General features: G+C 53.0%; 1 non-coding gene across 1 annotated transcript; it reads left to right on the forward strand.

Moving 5' to 3' along the window:
* The first annotated feature begins 3,935 nt into the window (after window positions 1–3,935).
* On the forward strand, window positions 3,936–4,041 carry LOC134931340 (U6 spliceosomal RNA). The gene has a single exon (XR_010179101.1). It is a non-coding gene; the product is annotated as a U6 spliceosomal RNA (small nuclear RNA).
* Window positions 4,042–6,269: the final 2,228 nt, after the last annotated feature.

The following is a 6,269-nucleotide window of genomic DNA, read 5'->3' on the forward strand; positions in this document are numbered from 1 at the left end:
AATGATGTGGTTTGTTTGTTTGTTTGTTTGTTTGTTTGAATAGAATTTATCTGTGAGGATGTAAACACTGAAGGGGGGGGGCAATCTAAGGATGAGGATGACATCTTGCCACTGAAGAGACAGTTTGTGCAAGGAGAGATTAATTGCTTCTTTTTTGGTGGGGTCCCAAACAAACCAATCATTTCAGCCACAGTTGTGTGGCAGACCCTGTCGCTGAAATGATTAGGTTGTTAAACTGTGCATGTCCTGTTTATACAACATAAGGGTGGGTGGGAGGGCCCAAGGACAATTCCATCTTGCACGTCTGTTCTTTGCCACATCATTCCAGGAGTGTTGCCCTATATGGGGTGCTGCCTCTCTGCCCTATCAGTTCAGGAGTGCTGCCCCACTGCTGTTTAAGTCCAGGGGTGCTGTTGCCTGTCTGCTGTGCTATGTAAATCTCCAGAGGTGCTGCCTATGCTGTATAAGACATGGGGTGCTGCCATATAATTCCAGGGATGCTGCTGTGCTTGATCCTAGGTTTAAAAGAAAGCCTAGAGCAGATATGAAACAAGCTTCAATATCACAAACAGATTTGTGAAAACTAGCTGCAAAGGTGGAAATGGAAATTGCCGAAGTGTTTTTAAATATAGTGGGGAGAGACCTCATTTGTGGCTAAAGTCATTGTGACTCAGAAGAGACTGAATCATAATCCAGCACAACTGCCGGAGAGTTAAAAGTGATATTTTCTGGCGGAGCATTAGAGAGAGGTTTTTCTCAATTATTTCATGTTAGGGACTCACTCAAATAAATGGCTCCAATTAGTCAACCTTAATTTTGATTTATTATTGATGTTCCACATTTTGGGATTATTTATTTACAAGATGCGCATTTGTTGTACAGGGTTCTTTTCCTAAGTGCTGCGTAGGGTTATCGCAAGACCTTATAGTGTTAGAAGAACAGCGTTTCAGTGATCTTGCATTGCATCAGCTTTCCATTGCACTGCAGCACTAGACGGGCCAGGAGCTCCTGTAAGGCACAAACAGTTACTGAATAAGGTCCAGTATGGAGTCTCATGGTGGCTTACAGCCATGAAGATGTTTGACTTGCCAGGTTGAGGTATGCTGTGGGCACAGAGTTTAGCATTGCTTCCTCCCACAGTCCTACTTAGATTAGATGAGGGCTGAATAAGCACGAGACCATATAAGAGCCCCATTTTTTGTGATTGGTTGTTTATGACAAAGCAGTTGCTAGGTAGTTTTTCCAAGGGACCTTGGGAATTTTCCATAGGTTGTTTTCCTTGTCCATCAGTATTTGTGGGTGTAGGCTTCAGTGCATATAAAAGCTTGGGTCATGCGCTTCATACTTCCTCTTGCCATTTGGACAGCTAAGTGTGCCTGTTTTTAATTATTTATCTTAGGGCTGCTGTTTTAATGGTCACACTGTTTTATTGCTTCCCCCCCTTCATCCTCTCCCCCTGCCTCTCCTTTCAATTCTCCCCCTCTCCAGCCCTGCTGTCCTGCGATCTCCTTCCTGCATGCCGCTCACGCCTCATGCAGGCATGGGCGGCTCGCCCCCGTGACGCTGACGGTTTATGTGGCCTTGGGCCGTGTCTCGGCCTCTGGGTCCAGCGCGGCATTCAGCCACCCCACCTCCACCCCTCGCTGGCGTCTCCCCCGGTCCCCGTCCACGGCGCCTGGCGGCAGACGCTGCTCTATGTGGTGTCTATTGGCCGCGCACGGCGGGTGGCTCAGTTTACGGAGCTCCAGCCGCTGGCACCTTGGCCTCCGGCTGCCGGGCTCCGTGTGCAGGGTCGCTCCCCCCTGCGGTTGGCGCGGTGCTGGCGCCGCAGCGGGGGGACGGCCTGGTGCTCGTTTCTCTGGGGGGGAGGCTGGATCGGCTTCCAGTGGGGGGTGATTTGTTTGTCTTGGTGGCACGGGCTCCCGGGGGGGGTACCGCCTGGCTCCCCCAGCTGACACATATGGGTGGGTGGGGTTCGGTCACTGGGGGTCATATCATGGGGGTCGTCGGCTGGGGTGGTTCCGGGTCCTTCAGGTAACGGTGAGCATGCTGTTTTCTTTGTTCCTTTAGCATTGTTTAGTTCTAGTTGTGTTTCCTCTGGTTTCCCCGGGCGCCCGCGTAATTTGCCTAGCTTACTGCGCGTCGCGCAGCTACGGGAACTGGGTACGATGGGGTGACGGTGTCTACGGGCATGTCAGCTCCCCGATGTTTTGGTGGCAGGTTCATAGTGCTATGTTGGAGGTTGCGGGCGGTGCAGACAGTGTGACGGCGGCATTGCTGCCGCACTGCACTGTGGTCATGCGGTCGTTTCCCACCGGGGCTCTGACTGTGTGGAGTTTTTACATTCTCCCCATACGTACGTGGGGTACTCGCTAATCCGCACATATACTGGTAGGTCGTGGTTGCCATTTTATTTTAGCAGGGTAGGTATGGATACGATTAGAAAGGGGCAGGTGGCCTTGTTCTACATTATGGGGGTCGTGCTACGTGGTCGTGATAGGCTAGCAGCTGGGGACGCGGTTGCAGCTAGCTCGGTCGGGGGCACATGGGCCTCTTAATATCAGTGTTTCTACCTGCCATGCTGGTGCTCGGACCATGGACTGTCCTATTGGCACGGGCTCCCGCCCTGAGGGGCTGAGGGTTAGTGGCCTCGGATTATGGTCGGCGCAGGGTGGGGGTACATTATCGTGTTCGCCTCTCTGCGGGGCGGTCACACAGTTAGGTATGCACCCCGGTCGCGAGCGGAACACTTTCCACTCCTTCAGGGACCAGGGTAGATAGCACGGAAGGCCCTTCCGCTGTTACCAGTAGGTTCCCGGGTGGGTGCCCATTTCTGTCACCTTTGTCTCACCCACATGGGGTTTTGTTTTCTACTGCTTTTCCGGATGCTTCCTACAGGGAGCGGTTTTCTGTCTTTTGACTAGTCCCTGCGTTTGGGTGACATTGCGGTCGTGTTTCCTGCTGATTGGAGCTGGACGTCGCGTCCGCTTTTCACCTTCTTCCCTTGCCCCGGTATCTATTTTTCAATTTCTGGGTTTTCCGTTGTGGAGAGGTTTTTTCTGCATCGGTTGTTCTGTTCACCTGTTGGTTTAACTCTGCACGTTTTTTGCACGTATGCTTACAGGCCGCTTCCGGTGATGGCTCGGGGCCTTGTTTTCTTTCTCTGGGTGCTTCCGGGGGTGGTTTACGCTTTTCATGATTATGTCCTTCCTCTCCCTTGGCCCTCCGCCTGTTATGTCATCTGGTTCCCAGAAGTTGGCGGCGCGACATTTGTTTCCCGGCGTTGCGACCCGGGCATGGCACCTGCGGTGGCGAGGCATGGTTGCGCCTCCTTTGCTGCATTACGTGCATTGGTGCCTGGGATGGCTGTTGATGTTTCTTTTCGTGCCTGACTTGTATCTGGCGGATGGCCGAGTTGTCCAGCTACTTGGACGGGCTAGTGGTGGCTCCTCCCACGGTCCGGACGATGGCTCAGATTGCCGGGGTTCATTGGCTTTCTTGGGTAGGTTTTTATTGGGTCACCTTAGGTACTTTGAGGGCCTTGGTCTGCGGGTTTTTCCCGGGATGGCAGGTCCGGGGCAGCCAGGGCGTCTGCCCTTACGGGCACTTCTTTTTGCTCTGTACTGCTGCGGCTGGCTGCTCTATCAGGTCTTTCGTGCTATCCATGGCCCTTATGGGATGGGCGATGGGGCATCCTATGGCTGCAGCTTTTGAGTGGGCACGTCGATTTCGGTATACTTAGGTGAAGTTTGGTGGTCCCGTTTGGGTCCAGCCAGGCGGGGCGTAGTCTGGTTCGTGAGGTTGCACTGTTCGGGCTAGCTTTTGTGCTGGTTTTTTCATCGGGCGTTCCGGGTCAGTGGGTTGGTGGCCGGTGACTGGTCATCTTTGTACTCCGGTTTGCCTTTCAGTGGTGTTTTATGGCGGGGCGCTGGATGGTGTTCAGTTCGGCAGCACAGGTACTGTGTGTGGGTCGATACAGAGAAGATAAGCATGGCCCCTGCGAAAGGATGCCACGCCAGTCGTGAGGCGTTCCATATTTTCCTGTGCAGACTTGCGGGTTCTGCAAGGGATTGGGATGGCCGGGGATCATCAGTTTCCCCCTTTTAGAGCGCAGGCGCTTACGGATGGTGGCACATTGCCTTTGGCGTGGGTGTGTGTCCGGTGCGGCCTTTGGGGGATGGCCATTTTTTTTTGTGTACAATCCTGGGTCCTCTCCACTAGTTTTTTAGTTTCTGTAGCGTTACGGCTATGGTGGTTTCCGGGGGCTTGCAGTGGGCGGGTCCAGGGTACCCATTTCCTTGCGGATTTGGGTGACTACACCTGCTGCTGCGGCGGGTTCTTCGGTGACAGAGTTTAGGTGCTGGGCTGCTGGGGATATGCGTGGTATATGCCTCTGTGCGTTTGGGTAGGGTTGTTGGGCTATTGATACCCGTTTCCTTGTGGATTGGGGCTGTTGCGCATGCTGCAGTGGCAGCTTTTTCAGCGGCAGCGCTTCGGGTGCTGGGGTGATGGGAGTCTGCGCGCTCTGCAGCCTCTGTACGCTTGGATAAAGTTTTCGGGCTCTGGTACCCATTCCTTGCGGATTGGGGGCCGTTGCGAGTGCTGCGACGGCACGTTATTCAGCGGCAGCACTTCGGGTGCTGGGCGCGGGGATGGTGCATTTAATGGTGTTTTAGGGCTGGGGTACCCATTCCTTGCGGATGGGGGCATCTGCGCATGCTGCAGGTGGCAGGTTCTTCGAAGGCAGCGTTTTCAGGTGCTAGGCCACTGGGGATTTGCTTTGCTTTGTGTTTTACGACTGTGGTACCTGTTCACTGCGGATTGACGCCGATGCGCATGCTGTGGTGACAGGTTTGGCAGCGATTCCGGTGCTGGGCATCTGCGTGGTGTCCGACTGGTGTACGTTGGATGCGTTTTCGGGCTATGGTACCCATTCTTTGCGGATGGGGGCAGTTATGCATGCTGCGGTGGCTGTTTCTTCAGCAGAAGTGATTCGGGTGCGGGGCCGCTGAGTGTGTGCATAGTATTGCGGTTTGGCGGAAAGTCGCTACAAGCCAGCGGTCAAGGGTGTGCATAAGTGGTCATTGTGGGGCACCCCCTTTTGGTAAGTCGGCGAGTTTCCTCTCCCTGCGGGTGGACTACGGATGTTCCCGTGCGGTTTCGTCCATTGCTCTGCTGGAGTAAAGGGGGGTGAGACCTGCACATTGCGGGTTATGCTCTAGGAGGGGTGGGAAGTCCCCTCCTAGGTTATTCAGTTTTCTGCTAGTTGACTGATGCTGGTGGGTTGGCAGCGCCTTTTTCTAATGGGGTTAGGATGCGGCTTCAGGGCTATGGTACCCATTCCTTGCGGATTGGGGCAGCTGCGCAGACTGCAGCGGCTGCGATTGGGTGCTGGACCACTGGGAATCTGCATTGTATAAGTTTTGTGTTTGTTTGTAAGGTCTTAGTTGTGCATGTTGCGCGAACCCAAAAACTATGTTTACCGGTCAGTTTTTGAACGGATAGCGTTCAGAAATTGAGGGTGTGAAGCGAATTTTAAAATTTTTCTCCGAGGGGGCCTAATTACAATTGGCTTATCAAAGGTCCACGGGAGGTTTTTTGAGTTTTCTCCTTCACTTGGGTTTGCTTTTTGCTACTGTTTATCGTGTAATTTTATTGTCTGTTTTAGTCACAGGTGTTAGGGATCTTTTCTTTTTTAGATGCTATCGACACGCAGGAGCGTGTGCCTGTTGGGCCACTTGTAAAATTTTTTGGGTGGCTTTGCATCCTATGGCCAGAGGAACGGCTGTGGTTTTGGTCACGGGGTGGTCATCCATGGGTAAGGAGCTTGTGGCTTGCGTGGGGGTGATTTGGTAGGGTTTTCTTTTCTACCGGGTAGGTAGGTGGTGTCGCCCGTTTAGATGTCCTGCCCCTAGTCAGTACTGTGTTTGGGTCGTGTTCATAGGCTTCTGCTTCATATTGGCTATCAGGTCCCCTTTTGTTGCTCCATGCACTCACTGGCTGTTCAGCAGCGTTCTGCTGTCATTGGCCGGGGAGGATTATGCTTTGTTGTTATTGTAGGGGTGCAGCGTGTATCTCTTCTGTCTTGTCTGTTCGGGCCCGGGAGACGGTGGCTCTGCGGGTTTGTTTTGTAGCTTTCAGTGGTTTGGTAGGGCAGTTTCTTTTGCTGGTTCTCCGGGCCTGCAGTTTTTTTCAATGTTAAGCATGTTAGTTTTTTTCCTCTGGGGACTCGGTGGTTTTCTTGATGGGACTTTTGGGTTTTGCTTTAG

Source organism: Pseudophryne corroboree, chromosome 5 (genome assembly GCF_028390025.1).
Source record: "Pseudophryne corroboree isolate aPseCor3 chromosome 5, aPseCor3.hap2, whole genome shotgun sequence".
NCBI lineage: Eukaryota > Metazoa > Chordata > Amphibia > Anura > Myobatrachidae > Pseudophryne > Pseudophryne corroboree.